Genomic DNA, 27,019 nt, shown 5'->3' on the forward strand with positions numbered 1-27,019 from the left:
CTCTGAGTTCAGCCTTCAGCTATGTAATCAATGCAATAAAGAAGCAAAGGCCGGTCTTCTGGCTTTCTTTTTCACACTTGGATGGGAAATTCCTCTCACCTCCGATTTTCTTTCCTCTGTGCATGCATGGGTGTGTGTGTGTGTGCACACGTGTGCATGTATGTGTGCATATGTGATGTGTGTGCATGTGTGTGTGCATATGTGGTGTGTGTGTGCAAGTGTGGTGTGTGTGCATTGTGTGTGCGTGTGTGTCTGCGGGGTCATGAAAAGCAGGTCGTCGAGGACAGATGTAGAGAGTCTGTCTTCATTTCCCTCCCCACTTTATTTCACTTTATGAGATAAAAATTCCCAAGATGAAAGAAGGATTTTTTTTCCCCAGTGCTGTCAACCCTGAGTGTCCCTACAGCGTGATGGGTCAGGGTAGGGCTCCCTGCTCCAGGGCCAAGGGAGGGTCCAGATGAGCACACAGGGGTGCACTCTAACCAGCTTCTGTCACTGGTGGGAGAGGTGACGTCAGGGCAGAGTCAACAGAGGCTGGTGGATGGAGGAGGGATGCCTTTCCAGGGTCAGGGAGAGAGGGCCATCGTAGACCCATAAACACCTTCGTGAAGTTCTCGAGCGTGGACAGAGCACGGCGTGTCCTGGGAACCCACAGTCATGGCGTGTGGCTGGCCCGGGGGGCGGGGGAAGCCTGAGGCCTGGGACGAGGCCTTGGGAGAGGAGGCTGCGGAGTGGGCCATGGCCCACTGTGCGTGCCAAGGTCACATCCCGGGCTCCTTTGTAGATAACGGCGAGAACTGGGAGCATTTCAGGGGTCAAATAATGCCGTCGAGTCTGCATTTCAGAAAACAAATCTCACCGATGCACAGGAGGGTGAGGGTGGAGGGAGGGCACCCCCCTCTTCATTCATGAAGCAAATGCGTACAGACACCTTTTTGCACATAAGGCATCATTTCAGGTCCTGGGATACCGCAAGAATCCTCAGCAGGAGACTGGTTCTGAAAGAGAAAACCAGCGATAAATGATATCTGTGATTAAATATGAGACATAGAGAAGTACAGGTTATGTACATAAATCTCAGGAGTCGGTACGTATACATAGATCAGAGTTGTGAACGAAGTCGGGGCAAGGGAGGGGGCTAGGGACAAGAGGGGTGGGAGTCACTCGCAGAGGGAGCGCTTGGAGAAGGGGGTCTGGGAGGAGGCGGCATCAGAGCGGAGAGCTGGTTGAGGAGCCCATGTTGCGGGAAACAGCAGTAACACTGTGGAGGGAATAAGCGTGGCCCGCCCTGCCCGGGGACGCTAGGCAGAGAGGAGACATCTCTGGAAGTGGTGAGAGAGCTCCCGGCTATGGCGGAGGACAAGGAACAAGCTCGCCATGGGGCTGGTTTTCTGGCTCAGTCATCTGGGGTGCTGGTGGTATCATTTGCTAGGGCAGAGACGAGGGACGAACGGTGAAGTCATCAGTGTGCTGTTCTGCAGGGGCTGGTAGCTCATCCCGGGACTCCTCCATGTCTGGCTATTGCTCCAGCCCCGAGGGAAGATTTATATAATCTTCATTCTCCTTTCTGGAAAGAACGGAAGATGTCAGCTGCGATGTAGCAAGCTCAGGGGCTCATCGAAACCCTACTTGGTTTGTTCTCTGTTTTCTTCCTCCCCTCTTTTCCATGTATTTTCTTTTTGATTCCAGCCGAAGTGAACACCTACTGGACAAGATCGAGTCTTAGGTCTTAGGAGACTATGATGCAGGCAGTCCTGCTGGAGTTAGGATTGCCTTGTGAGGACAGGCCATCTGCTCATTGCTGCTCTGAGACCTGCAGTGCTGTCTCCAGCCCTTCTAAGCAGATCCTGCAGACTGAAGTCCAGAGGGAGACGGTAAGGAGACAACGGATTTTCTGAGTTGGATTCCTTTTTTTTTTAATTTTTAATTTTTTAATTTAAATTTTTATTTTTACAGACTGTATTTTGATTCATCATGCACAAATGGGGTGCAACTTTTCATTTCTACCGTTGTGCATGATGGAGATCCACACCATTCATGTAACCATACATATACACAGGGCAATACTATATGTCTCATTCTACTACCTTTCCTTCCCCTGTCCCCTTCCACCCCATTTTCCTCTATATTATCCAAAGTTCCTTCATTCTTCTCTCCCTCCCCCACCACTTGTCCCCTCATTGTGTATTGTCATCCACTTATCAGAGGAAACATTTGGCCTTTTTTGGGCTTGGCCTATTTCTCTTAGCGTGATATTCTCCAACTCCATCCATTTACAAGCAAATGCCATAATTTTATCCTTCTTTATGGCTGAGTAATATTCCATTGTGTATATATACTAGTTTCTTTATCCATTCATCTATTGAAGGGCATCTAGGTTGGTTCCATAATCTAGCTATTGTGAATTGAGCAGCTATGAACATTGATGTGGCTGTGTCACTGTAGTATGCCGATTGTAAGTCCTTTGGGTATAAACTGAGGAGTGGGATAACTGGGTCAAATGGTGGGTCCATTCCAAGTTTCTTGGGGAATCTCCACACTGCTTTCCAGAGTAACTGCACCAATTTGTAAGCGGGATTCTTGAAGAAGCTTTCAAAACAGGTGTGCCATACTTGTGAGATTCCTAAATAGACAATCGCGAAATCACCCAGCTGGTCGGAGGCGTGAGCCTCCCTTCTCCCCAAGCACTAGGTGCGGATCCTGTGTTCCTCTGAGGGCGCTTCTAAGAGCTCCGGACTTACGTACCGTTTCCCCATCATTTTTGCCAATTGCTCTGCCGTTCATTTCACCTTCTAAGCAATTGCTAATCGGGAAAGGGTGGCTGTGAACAAAGTCACTTTCCCAAGGGGGGGATGGTGCCAGGACTTTCAGGAAGGGCTTGGCGAACCCTCGGGCTGGCCTGGAGTGAGTGCGCGCTAGCCCCGTGACAGCCGGCTCAGCGACCTAGCTCACCTTCTACCATGCCATCCACCACATTTCAGAAAGAACCGGAGAGGAAGCCAGCTTCCAACTGGGTCTCCTTTACGCTTGTTTTTCAACCTGGCTGAAATTCTGGTCCAGTGCCAGTACCCTCGACCCTCCCAAGACGTCTCACCGCTGACCTCGGGACTTTGAGGACCCGCTCTCTCTCCTTCTCACGGGGCATGTGATGGAAGGAACGGCTGTGGGTGGCCTAGCATGGAAGACGCTCTCTGGTTTGGGGGAATGAATCTTACTGTGGATGGAAGTAGAATTTGAACTTGAATCAGAAGAGCACGTCCCCTCTGGAAGAGGCTGGATCCATGGATTCTTTTAGGCTGAACTCCCGAACTTTTAGGATGAATTCCAGGGTCCTCCAACCCCAAAGAAGCCAACTTTGCCTGGCTCTCAGATTCATCTGTGCCCCTGCTTCCGGTGGCACTGAAGCTCCATCCGTTGGAGCCCTTGTCTGGGGTCCAGCTCCTGCCTCTGTCGTGAACTCCATAAGGTCAGGGATCATGCCAGCTGCTCACCCATCTTTGCGGGTTGGATGAATGAAATTCTGTGAATGAATGAATGAGTGACTGACTCGGGAACTTGAAGTTGGAATACTATTCGCTCCAGATTTCACATCTCAGAATTCCAAGCTGGGGCTCAGAAACAAAACAACAACAACAACAAGATTCTTTTTAAATAAAATACCCAGGAGTGAAAAGGTGAGGAGCTACTTTGATAAGGGAAACTGTCTCGGTGGAGATCTGATAACTTCGTCCTGCTGAGACATGGTGACTGAGGATCTTGCATGATGGGAGAAGTGTTTCTCCCTCTTCGATGTGGGGCTGGGCCCGAGCTGTCACTAAGCAGTGCTTCTGCATATGCACGTGGACATCAGGGGACCCAGTTTTCAAAAGCAAGGCATGGCTGGTGAAGCGTGGGTAGCTAAATACCACACCCATATTAGAAGGGGACCCTGGGACGTGGCAGGTGACTTGTGTAAAAGTGACATGAGCTTCATTTTGAAGCTTGAAAACCAAGCAGAAAACTCACCGTCACTCCCGTAAGAGGAAAGGACCAACAAAATCATCCGAAGCTATTCCTGTGTCACCTGGACAGAGTGCATGTGACTTTATGCAGTTTCCTGTGTTGGGAGGCTGATCACCTGCGAAGAGCCCAGGAAGAGCCGGACGGGCAGTCCTACGGTCGCTGTGGAGAGCCGGGAGGGCTGGCGCACAGTCCCGCGGAGGAGGAGCGCTTATCGCCTGATGCTAATGTCCTCCGGCAACTTTCAGCTTTTATACTCCTTGAGCCTAAGAGGTCCTTGGAGTTGAAAAGCAAATTCTCCAACAGGTAGGCTATGTTGACTTTGGACTGGAGAAGCAGGGCAGGGGTAGTGCCTGGCTGTGGGCACTAAGCAGGATCGACACGGCTGACGGAGGTCCCATCGGCTGCGGGAGGCCCACCAAGCATTCGAAGTCCGTTCTGCAGATTCTCCAGAAGTTATGAAAACACGTACACAATTCAGCTCCTACGGTCCAGCATTTGACCTCTGATCCCTACGGCAAGCTCTCTTGAGGTCCTCAGGGCTGTTTTCCCACCCCTCTGGTTCATCCGCCACGGCTTCTGCAAAAGACTCTAAGAGTGAGGGGCTCAGATGGGGAGGGCGGACGGAAGCAGGGACCCGAGGCACCGGGCCTGGCTGTTCGTGCGGCAGCATGTGATGTCGTGTGGCTGTGCTGTGTGTGTTGAGAAGGAAGCCGGGCTGGGCGTCCAGTCCCCTGCACGTCCCCGCTGTCCCCACTTCCCAGGAGCAAGGCTGACTCTGATTGGGTCTCGGGTCGCATGTCCTAGGAGCTGACCGTGGGATGGGTGGGGCCATCACTTCATATCTGTCACCTGTCACAGTCTCTGCTGGGGAGCTGGTCCCGGCACAGGGCTGCAGAGGGCGGGGAGAACATGCTGACGCTTTCAGGTTGAGTGCCTCACGCGGGATGCTTGACAAACCCACAGGGCCCAGGCGCGTAGGGTGTAGGATGATGGAGTGTGCGGAGGTGGCTGGGGGTCGTAACAGCATATATCCTCCCCCTCTCTCTCTGTACACACACACGTACCTGAGCCGGAGTCTGCACTCATGTCTTAGTCTATCACTGAGTCATTGTGAGCACGGTTACACCAACCTAATGTCAGAGGAACAGGGATTGGAAGGCAGGGCTTCTGTGACCAGAGTCCAGGGTTCCCCTTAGATTTGCCTCCAAAGGCTGGAGAACACCAGACCTGCGCCAGGGCAGCAGTGTAACCCTGGGGTAGGAAGGGTATGTGTTCCCAGGGGGCCAAGAATATACTGAACAACCAGAAACGTCTTCCCTCTGTTTCCCTGGCCTCTGCTCCTCCCTGTGACATCTCCCTCTGCCTCCTCCCGGCTCAGCCGTTTTGCTGTGGAGGGAACGGCTCTCAGAGCCGGGCCTTGTTTCCTGCAGCTCTGGAGCAGCTCCGGCCTCGCAGAGGCCAGAAGTCGTGAATTAAAGGCTGTTACTGAAGCCAGAAGGTTGCAATCAGGAGCTGGCTGGCGAGGCTATGGGTCACCAGAAGGGTCACCCCTGACTTATTTCCATGTCCCCCGGTCCTGTCAGGAGGTCTGCGGAGGCACAGAAAGCAAACAGAGTGGAGGGCTCCAATCAGAAACAGCTCATGACCTTCTCTGGCCCAGAGAATCCCCCACAGGCAACCCCCCTGAAGCTCCCAGGGAAGGGTGCAGACAGAAGGCGTGCATCTGCGTGGCTGTGGGCCTGTCCCTGCCGTGCGCGCTTCTGCCGACACAGACAGATCTGGACAAAACGTGCGTGCATTGGTGCCAGCGTGTCACACTCACGGGATGAGGGCTTTCAGGGGACACAAAAGCCTGGGAACGTCTTGCGTGTGGTGCCAGCGGGTTCAAAGTGACCAGCCTCGCTGGCTCTGTCTCGGAGTGCCTTGCTCTTTTGTTAGAAGGCTGGAAGGAGCCATCCTGAATAGCGTGGCTAATGGACAAGCGGATCAGTCGGCCTCCCTGTCACTCAGTGGATTTGACCGATCAATCAGTATCAGGTCTGATCGGGATGGGAAGGCCATGACAGAAGACGTGTTTGTAATGCAGCGTGGGATGGGCTGGGCACCGTGGGCCACCGTCCCGGGTTCTCTCTCCTGTAGCCCCTGGCTGTCCTGCTTCATGCCTCCTGACATTCTTTGGCAAAGGCGTTCTCTCTTTGATGCTCAGATTCCTTTAGGAATGGAAGGTCCCCTGCTAGTCTTATGAGCCTCTCCTGCCTCTTGAAACTGTGGTCCTGTACTTTTGATATGCACAGTACCTCACCTATTGACTTCATATAATGGTTCCAATTTACATGTTGCTTTGCATGTGATTTGCATTACATTGGGTCATTCCCCCTTCCAATGAATATTTATCAACAGTCACATACCATGGAAGATGCTATATAATGAGGAGGAGGACGCGGGACACAAAAATCCTCTACTCCAAACCTTTGTTGATTTTCACTGGCAGCCTGGAGACCCTTTCCCGTCCACTAATCCATCTCTCCACCTACTTTTCTTTGACAAGTTCTTAATAAAAGTTGATCTTCTTGGGATAATCACTGCTTCAGCTTCTCAGCGTTCAGCTCAGCCTGGAGAACATATCTGGCAAGTCAGAGACTACGGAAAGTGTATACAGTGTGGCTCTTGAGATAATTTCTACCAGTAGCAGAGTAGGTTCCTTGAGCTCTTCCATTTAGGTTATCGGGTCTGCTGCGCTTTAAGAACACACACTCCTGAAGAAGAGCTGGGAGCTTTATTCAGCTCTCACGGAAGAAAAGAAATCAAGACACGCACCTCAGTGAGCATTCTCCGAGCGCTGTTACACCCAGTTCAAGCCTACTCCGAAGCCAGTCGGGATTCAATTCAAAATGTATTTTCTGGATTCTCTTCTGCCTGAGAATTGTCTTGGATCAAGAGAGAGACACAAAAGAAGCCTTCGAGGGTTGCTCGTATCTTTCCTACCCATGCACAGTCCTTCTGAATTCGTTTTGGGTACTGTACTTGCTCCAGGGTTGTGCTGAACCTGATAGCTTTCTGTGACATTTCAGTCCCAGTCTTTGAAGGTCCGGTCCCCAACGGGTGCATCACCAACCCTCTATGAAATGGCTGCTTTCTAGAAGCCAGAGTTGCTTGGTCACACTTGGGCAACACATCCACTCAAGTTTATCAGCTCCATAATCCAAATGGACGGCAAACTGTCTTCCAAGCAGTTATGCAAAGATCCTAGCTCCCTCTATTTTTCTACACAGCCATCTTGGAGGCTTCTGCTTTTGGTCATAGGGACAGGCGTTTGCAAGACACTCCCCCGGGGTCCAGCTGCAGCGTGGTGTGCTTGACTTCAGGGCACATTCCAGAACTCAGCACGCAACCAACATACTTGCAAGGACGACTAGAAACTGCCGCTAAACACAGATATGGGTGAACACTAATGATCTCTGCTCTGCCTCCTTAGCTGTGGCCCCAGGCAAATCTCCCAAGCTCTCTGAGCCTCACCTCTGTATCTGTAAGATAAGCTTGTCGGATTCCTGTGAGGGTCAAGTAAGACGACATAGGAAGAAGGTACCTGTCAGCACGGAGTCAGGCACAGAAGAGAGGCCGAAAAAGGTTTCTTCCCTTTTCTCTCCTCCCTCCTCCCTTCTAGTTGTTTCTGAGGGCTTGTAGGGCAAGAGGAGGCAGCATGGGCTGCATATGGTTTTAATTGGATAAATCAGGATGCAGGGAGAATCCTTTTGCTTTCCTTGCTGACCTTCCCAAGACAAATGAGTACCATGGAGCTGTTAGAAAAGAGAAAAAAAAGAAGAGAGGTCATACTAGCTCATGCTGGGCCCTCCTGACATTCTGAGGCCGAGTCTTCAAGAAGGGATCAAGGATGCTGCCCAGGAGCACTAGGGAGCTGAAAGCCGCAGCCATAGCAGTTGGCTGGGTCGTTCTTGCAAGTTGCACATGGAGAGAGCCAGGGTGCATTATGGGCAGCGGTGCCAGGAGCTGACTCAGCCAGGTTTTGCTTGCTGGGCAAGCCGGAGGTGGGTGGAGGTGTGTGCACAGACGGCTCCCCTGACTCAAGTTCCTAGGGTGTCGACACAGCTGTGGGAAACCGCCTGTTTAGGAAGCCTCAGCTGAGGTCGTGGCTGCATTCTTGTCATGCAGAATATGCTAGAAAAATCAATCAGCTTGGAACCTGGTCTTCCTCCTTGATCCCCTCATCTATGCTGGCTGGCAGGAAATACTTTTTCTCTGTGATCCCGTGACAATTCGGGTTTATATTTTAATTTTTAAAGTTAAAAAAAAAAAAAAAAAGTAATTGTGGAAATCAGTTTGGGCCCAAGACCTAAGAGAAACCAAACGACAGTCGTAAATGGTTGCATTAGAAAATCATGAGCTGCAAATAATAAAACCTGAATAACAGTGGTTTACAAATCAAAGTGGTTTAAAATTTTAATTGTTCCACAAGAAAGTACTGGTGGTGCAGTACTGGTGGTGCAGGGCTGGTTCTGCACTTAGCCTTGATCTCCAGATCCATGCTTCCTTCTACCTGTCTATACTTCCTTCCTTAGCTTGGCTTCTTTGCTCCTCACCTTCTTACTCACAAAATGACTTCTGCAGCTCCAGGAATCACATATGAACTCAAGGCCAGAAGAGGGGAGAATTGAATAAGCACTAGTTCTATCTACCCCTTTTATCAGGACAGCAAAAATCAATTTTAAAATGTAGACTGGGAAAAATAAACAATCATTTTCAAGTAAAGTCAATACATAGTAACTAGTTTCAGATTTTTGGATTCACTCTGTTTTCTGGAATATCCTTTCCTCCTTATTTCTTTGTAGAGGGAACCCTAGTCCATATATAATTCATATATACATTTCTTTCCTTTCCTCTGGCCGGTCTGGAAGATGGAGAAAGAGATTTTTGAGAATAAAAGAGCTAGAGTAATTTCAAACACAGAGAGCGGTTTTTCATCTATTCCAATGTTGTAAAGTTGTTTCAATGCAAATTAATACCTTCAGTCACCCCTGTCCTTAATTATGTCTTTTAAATCACCTGCTCTGAGTTCACTGGCTCTCCAGGTGCGGTCCTTCAGCTCAGTATTTGATAGTAGGATTTCAGAGTCAAGTTCTGATACAAGAACTCCTGAGCCTGTGGTTGGGAGGCCAGTCTTACTGATAAATCATTTTAGGGAGGCCAAAAAAAAAAAAAGAAATCTGTTCAGACATAGCCGTCAACTTTAACTTAACTGTCTAGGCCTAGACCTTGTGTTTGGAGGATAGGTTTCCATACCTGCTTTAACAGGTATAAATAAAAACTGCCCTCAGGTACCAGTTCATTCAAATGTGACAATAAAAACCACATCATCAATTAGTTCTTCTCTTCTCCCTTGTATATTTTAAGAAAGTGGAAATGAAAAGGACATGGAGTTTTAAGGAACTCTTCAAAGATCCCTTGGAATGGCCATACTTTAAAACCTACAAATTTTATTTTGTATTACCCAAGACACATATGCAAATCCGAGACTCATGGCAGACATTGCTAATCACTTGCCACCAGCTTCCTGCCACACATATGGCAGACATTGCTAGTCAATCTCAGCCAGTCTCACGCAGGTTTGTGGCTTTGCCATCTTGCTTGGGGAATCTACCACAACCCATCGGGGTTGCTGAGACACAACAAAAGCTGGTTGTTGTTTCAATAGATTTAAAAACCAAAGCACTAGTTCATGCATTCAATTAAATTTTGTTTATGTATTTATTTATTTATTTTCCTAGGAGGAGAATCCTCCATTCAAATGTATTCTACCCACACACCCATGCCATAAAGATCTCTGGTAAGCCCTGGGGTTACGGAGTATGGAGCACGCTCTACTCTAAACTGTGAGGACTATGCTTCAAACTCTGTGAGCATTGCCTGGTGGCCTTGAGAGCTGGCCTCAGAGACATTCTCTAGAGATGTAGCGACTTCCGTGCCGGAAGCTCTCCAGAAAAGAAGAGTACCGTGGACGCTGTTTTCCCTTTTCCCTTTTCCCTCCTCCCCAAAGGCGGGAATATTTGTTGGTGGATGGGGTGTCTTTTGTAGAGAGGCCTTACCCCAGAATTGGGGTGGCTCCTGGACAATGAGGTCCTGATGCCTGGGCAGGTGACCCACGTGGAGCAGGGCTGGAAAGACCTGGGAATTCCTGGTCTTTGGATTATACAGGAGCACTGAGGAGCTGGTTTGGGAGGGGAGAGACAGAAGGTGTGATGTTCCATGGGTGGGCAAGGGCGACCACACGGTCGGCGTTGCTACCTGTCCTCAGTGACTAACGAGCACGTGAGGGCAGGACCAGGAGCCCCGTTTGGGCCATCTCTCTCTCTCAAGGCAGCCACTTTTTTATTTAAGTCTTTGCCCTTCCTCAGACGGATTGTTAAGTCTGGCTTTAGATGGGAGCAATGAGGAATATGGAACTTGCATGTTGTTTGTATAGTGCGATTAGCATTTGCAAATGACTGTCACTTCAGATGACAGTCTCAGAGGGTGAACACACACAGGGTGCTTTCTGTCTGGCCCTCCCTAGGGGGACGTTCTACAGGGCGCCTATTTATTCTTCCAAATTGGCATCAAAGTAGTGGCTAACATTTATTGAGTTCTGACTCTGGCCAGGCAGTGTCGTAAATGCATTATAAGAGAATATTCCATCCTCGCAGCCCTTTAAGACCAGTGCTACTATCAACCTTAGCTCAGAAAATAAAACCAGAGAAACTGAGTGACTTTGCCAGGGTCACGCAGTTATGAAGCAGGAGAAGGTAGACGCGAACCCAGTTGGAATGGCCTCAAAGCCAGCCATCTGAAACCCAACCCTTTACCGTCCCTTTTGCCTGTGAAGTGACCTGATTGCTGCTTGACATCCATTTTCGTTGAAAGAAGGTGAACATTTCCCCATGGGCTTCCCTGGCGCAGGCTGGTTCTGGGCATGGGTCACCCGGGCTGGTGTTTTCTGATTCTCCGCGGCCGTGAAGAACACACCCTCCGTCCGAACGCACAGCTGTGAGATTGGTCCCCATCTGGACGTTTTCCCAGCCTGCCGAGTGGAGGCCCTCTGCGGCTGTCTCCTCCTTCCCCACCAAGTCCACTGGGCCGACATTCCAAGGGCAGGAGAAAACCTTCAGCCGGGAGCCAGTTGTTGTTTTTCAACTGCCTTTGATCCTGTTTTGTGGTTGACTTGGCCAACGTCCACATCTGTCACCAACGGGCTTTAAAGAGGCTGCAACTCAAAGCCCATATCGGATTTGACCTCGACATGCCCGGTTCTGAGGCATCCGTTTCCTTTGACCGCCGGTGACTGATGGGGTTTCGGGGGTTGGCTCATCTCCGTGCTCCAGGCCCTCCCTCCCTCCGTCCCTCCCTCCCCTCCCCCTGGACCATCCTGCAGACCCAGGAAGGGCTGAGCCTGCTTCTGCTGCTGTGCACATATGTTGAGCTCTGATCCTTCCTGTGTTTGCTGTAGGTATGGCTCCCCTCCAAGACAAATTACTGATGCTGTCGAGGAGGTCACCAGGCCGCCATTCCGGGGGGATGGGAGGGAGCTGGCCCTCCTGATAGGCGCCCAGCTGCCTCTGCACTTGGCCTGATTGGTGCTTGTCCGAGGCTAAAGTGCTGGACCCCGGGACCCCAAGCTGCGCGCTGGCAGCAGGGCAAGGAAGAGATAGTTTTACCTACCGCTCCTGTCATTCGATGACGGCGTAGCTTGCCTGGGGCAGGCCTCGGGCAGCAGATGTTGGTGGATGACCTGCCAAAATTGTGTGGAGGGCGCGGGAGTGATGCCTATGTTACTTGACACGGGAGGATTAGGGAAACCATGAGGAAGCACGGCTCGTCCCTTCACACTGTGACACCTCGGGGAAGTGAATTATGAGGACAGAGAAGCACAGTCCGCGCGGCCCAGGGGCTCGGGCCAAGGCCCCGGCAGCTGGAACGGTGCCGCTGCCTCTCCCTCCCCACCAACCGGCCCCCTCCCCTGCTGGGGCGATTGGCAGGCGTGGTGGCGAGATGTATTGTGTGAGCTGCGAATCAAAGGCAGGGGTCCCTCTCGGAAGAGCTGCCTTCGGGGTTGTCTTCCCTCGTTCTGCCCCGTTAGCCTTGCCCGCCCAGCCCCGCATTGATAAGGGGTCCTGATGTGATGCCCGGCCCTTTTCTCCTGGACTCTGCAAATGAAGTCGTGTGGAAGGTGGCCAGAGGTCCAGCCATCTGTCTTTGTGGATGGCACTGGGGAACGTTTAGGAAAGCCAACACTCTTCAACAGGCTCGGGCCTCACAGAGAGCGGGCGGTGGGACCATGGAGATCTAAGACAGGCTACGTGAGATCCCGGCAACAAGTGGGAAGAAACGGGCTCTATTCCACGCTTTCTTTCCTCTCTTTGTGTTGGGTGCTCCTGGGTCGCCGGACCCTCCTGATGGGGCTAGAAGAAAGCAAGACTCTGGAGCTCTAGTCTGCCGTCGCCCATCTGTGAAATGGTGCCTGGCCAGAGCAGAGGCTGGTGTAGAGGGAGGCCGTAGGAGGCTGGCTGTGGTAGGAATGCTTTTTGGTAATGAAATGACTTTTGGGAATGAGCCCAGGACCTGCATTTCTGTCCCTGACCGTCATACTCCTGGAGGAGGGCAAAGGACCACCCAGTTGAGACCTTCGCTGGATCCAGTGAAGCCAGGGTGGTGGTCTATGCTGGGGACCCGTTCTGGAGAGAGAGGTCCCAGTTCACTTCCATCAGCTGAAGCAAGACTCTCCAACAAGTCTGCATTGCCTTCTGGAACTCTAACCCATTTCCATGGGAGACAGGAAGTTTGGAGAAAATGGTCACTTGGCAGAGAAAGCATGAAAGGCCCAGAGAGGTAGAAGAGGGAGCCAGTAAGTGTGTGAGGAGGAGAGAGGAGGAAGCTGAGGTCTGAGATAGAAACACCTCGCTGGTGGAGGAGTGCTACAGCCGAGAGATTTTGGGGCTGTGTTGGAGGTGGCCTGCTTAGCTCCTGGACCTGGTGCCTCCATACTGCAGCCCAGAGCGCCCTACAGAGACACGTATGGGACACAGACAAGAGCACTCTGGCTCCCTTACCTTTCCTGCATAAATCTGACTGATGGCTTGTCCTGCGTCCTCAGACGGCACAGGGTGCTTCCAGATTGCAATTGAGATTTCGTGGGAATTGCGTCAAAATGGCGGCAGCTTTGTGTGCAGGAGAAAGAGGCCAAGGGTGTTTCTTCCACTGCCTGTTGTTACTGTCAGCATGCTCCCTTAACATTCATCCATTAGATCCCAAATGTGTTCTAGAAGTTGCTACGGAACTTTTAAAATGACACTGGGAAGTCTGTTACTCAGTCCCAACAAAGTACTTGACCAAAATCTATCTTCTCATGGTTCTAGAAGCTAGTAGTCTGAGATCAAGGTATCCACAAGTGGCTTCTTCTGAGGTCTGTGTGGTTTGGAGATGGTTGTCTTCTCCCTGTACCCCACATGGGCATCCGTGTGTGTGTGTGTGTGTGTGTGTGTGTGTGTGTGTGTGTGTGTGTGTGTGCATTTTCTTGTTATAAAGACACCAGTCATATTGATTAGGGTCCACTCATACGACTTCACTTTACCTTATTACATCTTGAAAGTTCTGTGTCCAATAAAACTTCATTCTGAAGTACCTGGGACTCCAACATATAATTTTTTTTTTTTTTTTTCCCCTAGGGGGAGGCCCAGTTCAGTCCATAACAGAGGAAGACTAACCCAAGTCTTGGTTATCCATTCTCAGTTTAGCAGGGAATTGACGCTGGCTGAGAACAAGGCCCACACAGTGGGGGAACCCAGGCGGAGGCGTTCAGTCACCTGCCCAAGGGCTCAGAGTTTGTCAAGGGAAAAGCTGGAATTTCAACACAGGTCAGCGGGATTCAGATGTTTGCTCTGCTTTCATCATGCAGAGAAAGAGTCAAATGGAGGAGATGTGAGGGGTGGCATCCAAATTCAGGAGAGGACTTTGGGGCTTTGTAAGGAGAAGCAGTGAGGCTGAGGTGGCACCCTGGGAAGACATCCCTGCTCCTGAATTATCCCATCAGTACTGCCAGTGGCCAACACCCTGACGTCACACCTAAGGGGTCATTCACATGGTCTGCTACTCTCCAGCCCCTTCCCTGCTCCTCACCTATTTCTATTTTTTAAAATATGACCAGTACTGTAATCTATTGAACAAATTAAGTTTGTCTAACATGCCTGCATTTCTCATTCTTCAAAGAGATTTTAAATTCTCAAGGGTAGTATGTAAGAGCAGTATTGAATAATTGTCAAAACTCCTGAAATCAGTCAGGTTTTCATTACTATAATGAAGTAGTAGAGGCAGGCTACTTTATAAAGAAAGAAGGTTTACTTCTGCTCATGGTCCTGGAGTTTCAAAGTCCAAGGTTAGATGGCTCAATTGGTTCAGACTTTGGTGGGGGCCTTCTTGCTGGCAGAGTCTCAAGGTGCTATAAGGTTCACATGGCAAGAGATATAAGGTATCTCATTCCTTGTAGGATGTTGAGTAGCATCCCTGGCTTATACCCACTAGATGCCAAGAACACTTGCACTTTCTGCAGTTGTGACAACCCAAACTCAGTTTTAGACCTTATTAAGCGTCCCCTGTGGGTGAAAATGGCCCATAGTTGAGAGCTATTGCTCCCTACCCTTGACCCTCATGTGGTGCTGACCTTGGAGTTGGAGGGGTAGCCCCTTTACAGGTGATTCCTCTAACACGCTCTTCTTCGGCAGCTTCTTTCATCCAGCCAGCAGGTCTTCCCTGGATTTTGCTTACCATACAACCAGGAGAATTTAAGAATGGGACCAGTCAAATAAAGGCTTCTATCCCAGTTCAACCCTATGCATAATACTACTGCTATACTAATTAATAAGTTATCACTTTTTTAAGTATTTGCTTTGTATTAGGAAATAGATGAAACCCATCATCTCCCTGAGAATCTTTATTATCTACTAGTATCATCTGTTTAAAGAGGAACCAATGCATAGATTATATCACAACTGGCAATCTTAATAAGTTGAAAATAGACATTTGTAAATTACAGATTCCTCACTCTAAATCTTTTTTGCCTTTATGTGAGGTTTTTCTTTTTTTTAAGTCTAGATTCTGGCAGCTTGACAAATGCACATTTAACATGACAGATTCAGTTGTGTTGACTGACACAGGCCATCATGACTGACTTGCCCACTGATGGAGTCTGGGGTTACCTGCCTCCCCACACTCCCTACCACCGGGATAGCATCAGGCCCTTCAGTTTTTGCAGATGTTTAGACCAGCACCATCAGATACAGTAGCCACTAGCTATGTTTAGCTATTTTTGTGCATTAGAATGAAACAGTTAAACATTCAGCTCCGGAATCACGCGAGCTGCATTTCAAGGGCTCCCAGCCACTCTTGCTCTCTCGTGGCTACCACGTTGGAAAGTGCTACCATGTTGGAAAGTGCGGAGAACCTCCACAGCACAGAGAGTTCCCCTGCTCCTAGACAAAAGGCACGACCTCCTGGGTGTTAGGTACATGGCCCTGATGCTAGTGAGGCTGATCAGCTTTGCATAACACGATATAACATGATATAACACAATGTAACAACACAACCCAACGGAACATAATAGAGCAAACCCCTAGGCACACTTGCTGTGTAGGGGGCGTTAGTCCAGTGGAGGTGATCTACTTAATGTATCTCTGAACCTGTTGTTCAAATGCTGCAGAGAAGGCTCAAGAACTAAAAGGGGGTCGGGCATGGTGGCACACGCCTATAATCTCAGCTCTCAGGAGACACTGTCTCAAAATAAAAAATAAAAAGGACTGGAGTAGTGGCTTAGTGGCAGAGCACTTGCCTAACCTGTGTGAGCCCCTGGATTCAATCCCAAGTGCTAAAAAAGAAAAAGAAAAGAAAGAGAGAAGAGAGAAGAGAAAGAAAGAAAGAAAGAAAGAAAGAAAGAAGAAAAAAGAAGAAAGGAAAGAAGAAAGAAAGAAAGAAGAAGAAAGAAGAAAGAAAGAAGAAAGAAAGAAAAAGAGAAGAAGAAAGAAAGAAAGAAAAGAAGAGAGAAAAGAAAGAAAAAGAAAGAAAGAAAGAAGAAAAGAAAGAAGAAAGAAGAAAGAAAGAAAGAAAGAAAGAAAGAAAGAAAGAAAGAAAGAAAGAAAGAAAGAAAAGGAAAAGAACAGGAATTTGAAGTTGTCCATAGAGAGGACTGCATGGTCCAGGGAAGATCTGGACAATTGATCTTTAATAGGAAGAATGAGAGACTCGTCTTCCCTTGGAGCCCTAGAGAAAGAGAAGGAGATGGGTAAGACAAGACGTGGGTGGCTCCCGTCTTCTCTGCCAGTCATTACCATCCCTCTGGAGTGAGGGGCAGGGGGAAGAGGGGAGGGTGAGGAGGGCCGAGATAAGGCCTGCCGTTCATTAGAATGGGGAATGAGTCCACTGAAGAAACACCCATATTTTTTTGGCCACTTTGAGGGCCCAGCTGAGGCTGAGGATCAGGAGTCTATGATGATGGTAGTCTGACAGCAACATTTCCTCCAACACCTGTGCTCAGGGGACACAGAGAGCAAGGTTTGCGCTCTGTGCTGAGTTCCCTGTGGGAAGCTTAGTGAAATTCCCTAGGCCATGGCTGGGAACTGCCCATACCTCATAGGGCCCGGGTAAAATTCCGTTGAATTGAATGAATGAATGAATGAATGAATACAGTGGTCAAGGTTTCTCTTTTCTATTTCCTGCCCCCACTTCCAACCAAGTTCCTGTAGCTTCCTCTCCATTTTGGTTAAAGAAACAAAGAGTGTCCGCAAATCTTGGCAGAGAAGCACCAAGCAAGTGGTGCTAGTGCATCCAGGTCAAGGAGGATGCAGGACGGCACCCGGGGGCCAGCCCCTCCAAGGGCCCGAGGCTGTAGCTGTCCTCTCTGGGCCTTGCTGGGCTGTCTGACCTTAGTGGATGTCCCCTCTTCCTCCTGGGTAGGGGCAGGGTGAGCAGATCCCTGTCTGCCCTGGAAGGCTTAGCTGGGGGACTCCCCTCCCTGAGAGCTCTTCAGCCTCTGACCTTTGACACCAGGTAAAATGGACTCCTTCTGAGAATCCAGTGCACCTTTGAATCTTTATAATGAATTCCCAACTGACCAATCAGAAAATGGAAATGCAGCTTGGGAAGGAGGGGAGAAGGGAATGGGAACTTCTCAAGGATTTTCTCCCGGGGCTAGGCTAGAAGTATTTACATTCAGATTTGCATGTGATTTGCATATAATTTGTGTCTGACTACAAAGCCTTTCTGTTGCTGAGATAATGTGTAAGCTAAAGTTATTTCTAGCATGTTCCTCTCCACCCCTGTCTTTCCTCACCCCATCTACTCAGCTGTGTGGTAGAAATTTCGGGGTCCTCAGGAGCAGGTGGAAAGTCTGGGACCTGGGTAGGCCCTGGGTCACATGCTTTCTGTGTCAGCAAGGCTACATGATAGCGTGCATTTTATTGTTGCAAAACATGTTGGACATCAAAAGAAACCGAAATAGGGCTCCCTGGAGGCTTGGAAGCAATAAATAGAGGAGTGAACTTGGCTGAATCCGGAAGGGGAAATTAGCCAGGTCCGTCAAATAAAGGTAAAGTCTGGGAAAATTAATTAATGACACCAGCAAACATTTATTTAAATCGCTGCCAGCGGCCCAGGTCCTGTTTCAGGGCTTCATGTGTGTTACCTGTCAAATTGTCACCGTGACCCCATGAGGTGAGCACCTTGTCACTCCTCCAGCCCCCCTTTAGAGATGAGTCAATGAGTTTGAGAGGGACTTGCCCGAAGTCAACTTGATCTCCAGACCCCTGGAGCTGCTTTTAACTGGTCCACCTGCTGTGTGCCAGAAGGAGGCCTATCCCTGGCACTGAGAGGGAGGACCCGCCCTTCACGTTAGTCAGGCCAGCAGAGGGTGGGTGGCCAGGTGGGGTGAGAGGTGGCTAGGTGACCCAGAGAGCCCCGTGGCTGCAGCAGAGGCCACTGAGCCTTCGCTCTGCTTTCTGGCTTCTGGCTTCGGTGGAAGCCACGCTGTGGACTCTTTCTCTTGGCTCCCGGGTTAGAGCTGCCAGAGAACTCCCTTCAGGGCAGAAACTAGCCTCAGCCGGTGACAGTGGCCCGGTGGCTTAGTTTAAGCCTGCTGCTGTGGACAGTGGGGATTCTTGGTCAGTGGCCGAGAGCAGGAGGTTGACAGCACAAACAATGTGTGCATGAGTCACCGGAGCAGTTAACCCTGGAGAATCCGCCTCCTCCGCCGGCGCGATGGCCGGGGGATGCGGCTCATGGGAACCGTGATGGGAGGAGAGAGGAGTCACTGCTCCACGGGGGCCTGGAAGTGACGAGTCACGCTGTTCCTGTTCTGTATCGATCCGAAATGTGCACGCTGCTCTGGCTTCTATGTATTTAAAAAATATCGAATGTCGTCGATGGGGATGATGTCAACCGCTCGGGGATGAAAAGCCTCCTCCAGCAGCAGCTGGGGAGTGAAGGGGGACGTGGCTGAGAACAAACCTTGTGAAGGGCAGAGAAATAATTAATGAAAGATGGCGAGGAGGCCGTGGGTATTGGCTGCGGCAGTGTGAGAAACTTCCCCGGGCCGGGCGGTGTTGTCCAGGAGAGTGTTGTCATCTGAATTGATTTGCATGACAATGGGCCGACCTCTTATTATGCATAGGGATGCTAATGGGCACCAGCCACCCTGCATTTCCATGGGAAAAGGCTCTTCCTTTGAGGAGGCAGCTCTTCCTCCTCCTCCTCCCTCCCCTCCCCCTGCCCCTCCTCTCTCCTCTCCCTCCTCCTCTCTCCTCTCCCTCCCTCTTCCTCTACTCCTCCTCCTCCCGGGCTGGTAGTGGCAGGCCTGGGTCCCTCACAGAGAGCATTCCCCAGAGGCACCCACACTCCTAGTGGGAAGCAAAGGGGCTGGGATTTGGAAGGAATGCCACCCTTCTCCCTCCCTCCTCCTAGGAAATGACCCAGGAGGCGTAAGTGCGTGGAGCAGAATCCAAGACACATGGATGCTTCACGTTGCCACCCCTGTAATTGGTGACATTAGGGGAGAAGGGCTGAGGTCTGGGTGGGAGCAGGGTGCGCAGGATGGGGCACCCGACAGGACAGCAGGCTGTCCTCCACAGCTCTTCCTTCCACCCTCCCTTGAAGAGATTGAAAGGGTGGCCGCTGAGGTTGCTCTGTACAGCACCCCCTCTGAACTTGGGCAGGCTGCAGAGTTCAAGGTGGAGTTTGGGGTCGGGTGATTTGGGTTCAAACCCCATCCTTGCTATTTACCTGCCACCTGACTTCAACCCTGAGGCTTAATTCTTTCTCTCTTTCTTTCTCTTTCTTTTCTTTCCTTTTTTTTTTTTTTTTTGCCCTGGTTTCTTCACAGGTAGAATGGGAAGAACTGTCCACTTCACCCTTAGGCCCTTGCCTGGCTGAGACCAGGCTGTGAAGCACTCAGAACTTGCCTGGCCTGTCTTAAGCACCCACTGCCTCTGAGGCCTTACCCTCTGCCTTCTCCAGTTAGCTCTCCTTCCGCTCGGTGGCCTCCACTGTCCTCCTGTTCCTTTATAAAATGTCCTACCAGGTGCCTGATGGCACTGGCCAGCTCCCCACCCTTCCTCCATACTGTGCTGGCGGCCAAAGAAGTGAATCCTAAGCTTTGTGAAGTTGGATGGCGAGTGATCCTCCGGTGCCCTGGGGAAGGACTGGCTCAGTTGTTACACAGGGCAGCAGAGGAGCCCGCCTCTCCTGGGGCTGCTCTGAGTTGCATGGCCGTCCCCTCCCCAGAACCAGACTAGACTGCCAGACTCGAAATGGTCACATCACTGAAGTAAATTCAATTTGCCTAGCTTTGCCTCACAGCGTCCCTGAGGAGGACAAATAAGGACATATCTTTCGTGGGGCTCCTGACCGACCAGACCATGGACTTGAAGAATGAGCCCTGCCATTTCTCACGTTAAACAAACAAACAAACAAACAAACAAAACTCATCTCAATGTTGAGAAACACAAATATCTGGTTTTCTATACTGTCATTAGATATTTCAAAATAGATCTTTCGGTAAGTGTAATTCAAGTAGATCATAATTCTAAATGTACTTTTTCTGAGACCTTGATCAGAGGTATGGGAAAGGTCAATCAACCCTCTGGTCTCAATTCGTGGTACGATGCTCGGGCAACACACCTGCTAGTTCCCCAGCAGGATGAAGGGACCTGGGGCAGATGCAAGGGCCACTGTCCTTGTGCTAACGCAGCCATCCCTAAAAACATTTTCCAGGTATTGAGTGCTAGGTTGATGTTGATTGGAAGGAAAATCTCCAGGAAGGATCATCTAGGATCTATCTTGCTGTGGTTCTACTCAATGCTATGTATGGTCAATGATGGGAAAGGATCAATCAAAATTCAGAATAATCTGAGTGTCGGTAGCCATGGATCAGAAGATGAATGAACTTCAGTGGAGTCGAAAGCAAAGTCCTGGGACTTTTAGCTTCAAGTATCAGTTGCAGGAAGATAACTGTGAGAAAGAACATGAAACCTGGTAAGAAATTTTATATGGAAATAAAATGGGATATTTGGGTTAATGACAATCTCAGTAAGAACTGTCAGTAATAAGAAAGTGACTAAAATGTTGATTTCAATTTCATGGCTTATTAATGAAGATTGATGTAATCTCCGCCTTAAAAAAAAAGAGACTCTTTCCAAAATTTTGTTAGCAACCTTGTTTGGAACTCAGGATGCATATTTTCCTCTCTAGAAACATGTTATAAATTACCCAGGCTTTGATACTGCTTCAGTCAAACTCTAGCTGAACAACGGTATAAATAATAACTTTGATTCCGATTTGCAGACAGAAGGACATCCCGGGCCTAATTGCCTCCAGACTGCACAGCTGTTTGCTCTTTCTTAGTCTCCACAGACCCTTCCCCTCATATCCTCAAACTCCTTTCCTGCAATATGTCCCATTTGTTCCTGGACAGCTGGCTGTAGGCGGGAGGGAAGGTGGTCGCTGGAGCAACCATGGTGAAGAAAGATCCAGAGAGGAGGTCAACATAGGGGGACAAAATTCAAGCACAGACCAGGCCCTATTTTGGGAAAAGCCTTTCTTTAACTTGGTCACAAAACAGAATAGTAATCCCAGGTCCTCAGGTTGAAGATTTAGATAGATTTCCCTTGGATCTTCCCCATAAAAAGATCCAAGTCCTAACTGCATTCTGGTGGTCTTTCAGCATTTGGCAATTTCCCTCTATATTCTTTGGAGACCTTTGAATTGTTGGATTTTGCTGCCAGTATTGGCATTGCCAGTCCGAGGGCGAGGAAGTCTGTCAATCTCGTGAAGATTTCTAGTTTTGAGAGGGTTGAAAATTCCTTCTCAATTGGAGGAAACTTTGGTGTGGTTTATTTCACATCATTTTATTGTTTTTATTTCTTTAGTTGGCTTTCTAATTCTCGGCACATCTAAGTTTTGAATATGGTTAAAATAATAACCTGTCACTCACGAAGTCACCTTACGATGAGAGCCACTGGCCTGGGTGCAGGGAAACGCGTGTTGCCATCAACTCTCCAATCATGCCAGGATGAACCAGACAGAAGGTACCAGCTGGGCCAGGGTCCTGGAGCGTTAAGTTTTCCTTCTGAATCTTTGGAAGAAAGGGGAATCATTGACCAATGATTCATTCCATTTTACTAAAGTGTCATATTGCCCTACCTTACATTCGTAGAAGTGACCCGAAGGAAGGGGCTACTCTTTGCTCTGGCTGCAAATATAAATGAAATGCTGATGTCATCTTTAAAGGTTCATCTAGTGGGAAAGACAGTTACGAAAGCAAAGATTTTGGTGCAGGACAGTGAATGGTAGAATAAAGGGGACAATAATGTGCTCTGAAGGCACAGAGAGGCTGACCCAGCTTAGGAGCAGGAGTCTTCCAGGAAAGGACTCCCAGCAGGACTTGGAGGAGAGGAGAAAGGGCCAGAGGATCAGCAGAGAGAACTCATTCAGGTGCATCCTCAGCTTGGAATGGCAAGTAGTGTGGTTTTGCTTTCATCCCAAAGAGCAAAGCAAGGAAAGGCAAGAGAGAAAGCTGCTGAGCATAGAGAGGCCAGGTCTCAAAGAGATCTCCAGGCTGGATGGAAGAGATTGGACTTTATTACCTAAACAAGGGAGCCTTTGAAACATTTTATCATGGGCGATCAGTATGGTCAGAAGAGTTTTAGAAGGATCATTCTTCAGGCAATGTGGAGAATAAATGGGGGAGTGTAACCTCGAAGCTGGTGACCCTGTGAGAGGGCTGACCCAATCATCCAGGAGGAAGAATGGCTGAGCAAAAGCAGTGGTAGTTGGGAAGGACCACAAGTTAAAGAAAACTTAGGGAGTGATTGAATGTGAAGATAAAGGAGTCGGGAAGAGCTGAGGATGGACTTTTAACTGATGGTTAGTGGAGCCTCCGACTCTAATAGGAAATAAAGATTTGAGGGATTTGGCTTTTGGCCTCGGTCAAGTTGAAAAAGTATATGCAGATGCCACCCAACCAGTATCACCTATCTGTTTGACTGTATCTCCACAGTTCCATGAATGTGTTGGTGTATCCACTATGTGCTATATTTAAGGCATCAGCCTATTAATTCCAAATCTGTCAGGATGAAATGAATTTGACTTGCCTTCCAAGAGTGCACGATCTGATAATGGAAGACAAGATGTGAGGACAGCGATCACTACTCCGAGGAAAACTCTGATTGCTATGAAAAGAGATTCAGAAGAAATGACAGAAGGCTGCATGCAGGAGGTCACAGGGGAAACCCAGGTGGAAGTTGAAGATGCCCACAGAGCAGAAAGGCATTACAGATGGAGAGAGCAAGAGAAGAGAAAATAGAGATGTGAAGACAAAGAAGAGGGACGAAGAGGAGAGGGAGGAGGAGGAGGAAAGGTGGAGAGAGAAGAGGAAGTGGGGGAAAAGGGAAGAAAAAGAAAGACCAGATCCTTAAATGAGAATGGAGCACGGGGGATTTGAAGAGCAGGAGAATAGGGAGAAATCAAACCAGCAATGTAAGTTGAGCCAAGAGAACGGAAGTCTTGCCTGTTGGTCTTTTATCCACATAGCTCCCGCCATCTTGGTTCATGCTAATAGTCTGAATAATGCTTAAGCTTGCTCTGTCTTTTCCTGGGGATGACTTTTGCTCTTGGCATTGTTCTCCTAATGCGTGGTTGAGGGGTTGGGGTTCTTGTCTTCTGAGTTGGTGGCCAGGGGTTCAATACCAAGGGTGAGAGTTTTGTCTCCCCACCGATATTTCTTTCTGCATCACTCCAGGAAAGACCTGTAGACTCTGGGATCTGGGTAGGTGCCCTCAGCCACGGGCAAGCGCGTCCACTTGGCTGCTTCACCATTTGCATGTGAATTTCCAGGGGCAGATCAGACTGGCCAGTATTGTGCAGGACTTACTGGCACGACTACTGTAATAAAGTGATTTGGATTAAAGAAAAATAAAACAGCTGGTGGTGCCTACTGTGATTGCTGATGTACATGCTCCTGTGACATGTGCCTGGCCTTCCCTCCCCTGGCTGGTCCATCTCCCCTTTTGGACTTCCTCCTCTCTGCATAGCTTCTGTGAGATTCTAGTTGTGAGAGTTCAGGAAGCTTTCTAAGCTTTCCTTAATGTAAAGGAGTTTGGACATGAACTTGAATGGCTATTGAGCTGATTTTCCAGCTGACAGGAGATGGTTAATTGTATGCTGTCTATAGAAGTTTTAAAAATCTGTCTGGCCATGTTAATAGTGGCTTGAAATTTATGCCTTGAGACCATTGGGGGCGATAAGGAACTCTGGGCCCAAGCAACTCAGGATATAAAGTAGAGCCCGGTGGTCACGTCCAGAGCCCTGTGAAGAGAGATGAAAGGCAAACGTGGTGCGAGGTCCACCCCTCTGGTGGGGTTCAGCTTTTCTTTCCGGGTGTCGTCTATGTGTTCAAAAGCATTTACAGTCAGTTGAAAGTAGGACTAAGAGCTGGGGGTTGTGGAGTTGTCTGCTTAGATGCTACCACGTAGGAGCTCTGTCTCCTTTTCCATTAATCTTTCACCTGATATGATCTTTTATTAACAACTGAAAGGTGAGAGAGCAATGAATGACTAGATAGGTTTTTGTTCTCTTTTGATTCCTGAGTCGAAACATAATATTGACACTCTTGGAATGAAGAGACCCAATCTGTATGAGGAAGAATGTGGGGACCTTCTCTGGAGTTAGTCTGCTGAGGGAAACACTCTAGAAGGTGTCCTTGGGGACTGGACAGCATCTGCCGTGGAATAGCTGCAGCCCTCTGTGCAGAAACCAGGCATCAGAGGTAGAATCCGGTCGCTGGTCCTTGCTTTCTGGGCCTCATTCAGCTTCCCTGTCTCATTTGCTCCTCTGACTGCTACTTCCTCACCTGTAGACCCAGAAAACGTCACTCAAGAGCCCAGCCTCACAAGCCCATAGGAACCACCAAATGTCAAGTGCTGGGCACCAGATGCTAACGGGAAGTCTGATGAGGGGTGTGGCCTTACTTCTCTTTTCTGCTCTTACAGGGCACACAGGCCATGGAAGGGAGCATGTGCAGCCCCTTGACACACAGGGACACAATCCACTTTAACCCAGGTGAGTGTCCTCGGCGTCCCCCAGGTTGCTCCTGGCCCATGACAGAGTGCAGTAGCAAGCCCTGCTGGGACACTGGGGAGCCCAACTTTGGCTGGGGACTTACCCAGTGGGCTTTTCTTCCCTGTCTCTCTCTTCCTCAGGGTCAGGTGTGCAGCCTGATCTGATGGCTCTACCCGCTTTTCCAGCCTCCTCCTTATTTTCTCTCACAGGCATTTCCTCTAGAGAATTCCATGCTAACCCAGTTTGATTTTGTTTGTTTGTTTCCCTGTCTGCCACCTCCAGGGAACCCCTCGGGAAGGTCCTTGCTGATTTCACCCGCTAAGGAAGGTGGAAAATGGCTTGACCCTGGAACCTGAGGGATGCCCTACCTCCCTCCTTGAGTGACAGCAGAGCGACGCTGGGTTTGGCAGCAAGATCTGGTCATTTCTAGAAGAATGACTACATCTTTGATGAAGGAACTAGATGAGACACCATTTAGGTATTCTGGAGCTCAGACTTAGAATCCAGGGCTTAGTAGGTACTCAGCAGCGATCTGTTTTAATACTTTGTCACCTTTGTGTTCTTTCTTGTTAATTTACATAAATGTCTCTAGTTTGTCAATGTAAGTTCATGTTTTTGAATATATGGGCTAGGCTGTTAGTTAGATATAGTACACATTTTTATGACAAAAACCTAATCAACTGAATATGTGTGCAAGGATTCTGGAAGGTGGACTGTCATTGTTTCCTGTACATATAAATAGACGCTTCTGTCTGCCTTTATAAATGTAGCCCTGCACGGCACTGGTGTCCATGAGGAGCACAGAAATTGAGGCTGTCATAAATTGGGGCACCTGTAAGGAGACTACAGTCCAGAGGGGAAGAAGGCTGCACACATGATAGCCACGACTTCAATTAAAGATGTGGAAGAGATGAGCATCAGAGCGCGTTCATTTCATGGACTCCGAAACGCACATTGTGTCTCATTCAGTGGCTCTGTAGAGGTGACCAAAGACAACAGTCCATTCCCTATACTTCAACAGTGTGTGCTTCTGACTTGGTCTTGAGAGTGGAGGAGGCGAAGGCTCAGGAAAGGCTTCAACTTGTGGGATGGACAGGGTTGGTGGAAGGCGATGGGGACAGGGTATTTTAAGGGAGTGTCGCATCAAGCACAGAGCCGTGTAAGGGACATGGCAAGAACCTGAGGATGATGGACATGCAGGGACCTCAAAAGGGAGTAGTGGGTAGCCAGTGAGCCGAGCAAGGCAGGAGGGACGGATGTGGGGGTCCTGAGGTTTTGTCTGAGGGCTACTGGGACGATCTGCAGGAAGGGGTGGAGAATGGCTGGTGTAATTCGGGCAGCCAGCGTGTAAGGTAACAGGGAGGTAACACTGGAGGTGACCTGCAAGGCTAGTGCAAGAACCTGGAAGGGAAGGGTCAGGGAGATGCAGAAGTCCAATTCTTAGTCCTACACAAGGCACTGAACATCATATTGGAAGTTGTTAGGAAAACCGAATGAATGGACCCCGACTTCTTTCCTGGCCTCAGTTGCTCCCTTCAGACCCACTTCAAGCTTGGACAGACCTTGCTCCCTGGCTGAGAGAGTGACTGTACCTCTCTGACAGTGGGCAGCGGTTGGGCAATTCAGCTGCCCAGGGTTTCAATCCGCCATATCTTCCGCTGGCAGCCGTCCCAGCCCATCTGGAGGTGGCCTTATTTCTTCAGGATTTGCGTCAATGAGACCCAAGGCCTGGACACTACTGTAACGGCTACGGAATGAGTTCAGCCATGGAAAAAGAAAAATACATGATGCCGTCGCTTTTGGTTTTAGACTTGTTGCATTTCGGGAGGTTTGCGAATTGGAACCTGCCGATTGATCAGAAAGCAAGGGACTATTTGCGTCCCTGCCTCCAGGCAGGGCTACCCAGACTTGAGCCTTCTGATGATTTCAGCGATTTGGGAAGCAGGAAACCCTAATGGAACAAGAGGGCAAAGATAGATAATTCTTTCATTCTACCAAGAGTCAATTGGTATCTTACCTCCCTTACTCCTTCCTGCCCCGCCCTCTCTTCCTTTCTTCCTTTACTTAATATTTATTGAAGGCTCATTATATACCAAGCACCCTGGGACAAGGAGGATACCTTGTTAATTGCTAAGTACCCGAAAAAGAAGGAAATGTCACCCCAATGGTCTAGAAACTTGAGAGCTATTGCTTTAAAGAAGAGAAATCCTTATAAGACAGTTGAGAAGCAATGACCAAGCAAGTGAATACCCAGGCATTAGTTATCTAAGTGGTACAAAGGAACCGAGGGTGGACCAGCCCAGGAGTGACTCGCTCCAGCCCTTTGGGGAGAAGATGATTCAAATAGCCAAAGTTCTAAATAAGGAGCAGGTCC

At 49.2% G+C, this 27,019-nt stretch overlaps 1 long non-coding RNA gene across 1 annotated transcript; it reads left to right on the forward strand.

Moving 5' to 3' along the window:
* The first annotated feature begins 1,829 nt into the window (after window positions 1-1,829).
* Window positions 1,830-26,113, forward strand: LOC306657459. Its single transcript, XR_013762801.1, has 4 exons — window positions 1,830-1,874; window positions 13,780-13,904; window positions 20,302-20,562; window positions 24,928-26,113. It is a non-coding gene; the product is annotated as an uncharacterized lncRNA (long non-coding RNA).
* Window positions 26,114-27,019: the final 906 nt, after the last annotated feature.

Source organism: Sciurus vulgaris, assembly GCF_902686455.1.
Source record: "Sciurus vulgaris genome assembly, chromosome: 3".
Classification (NCBI taxonomy): domain Eukaryota; kingdom Metazoa; phylum Chordata; class Mammalia; order Rodentia; family Sciuridae; genus Sciurus; species Sciurus vulgaris.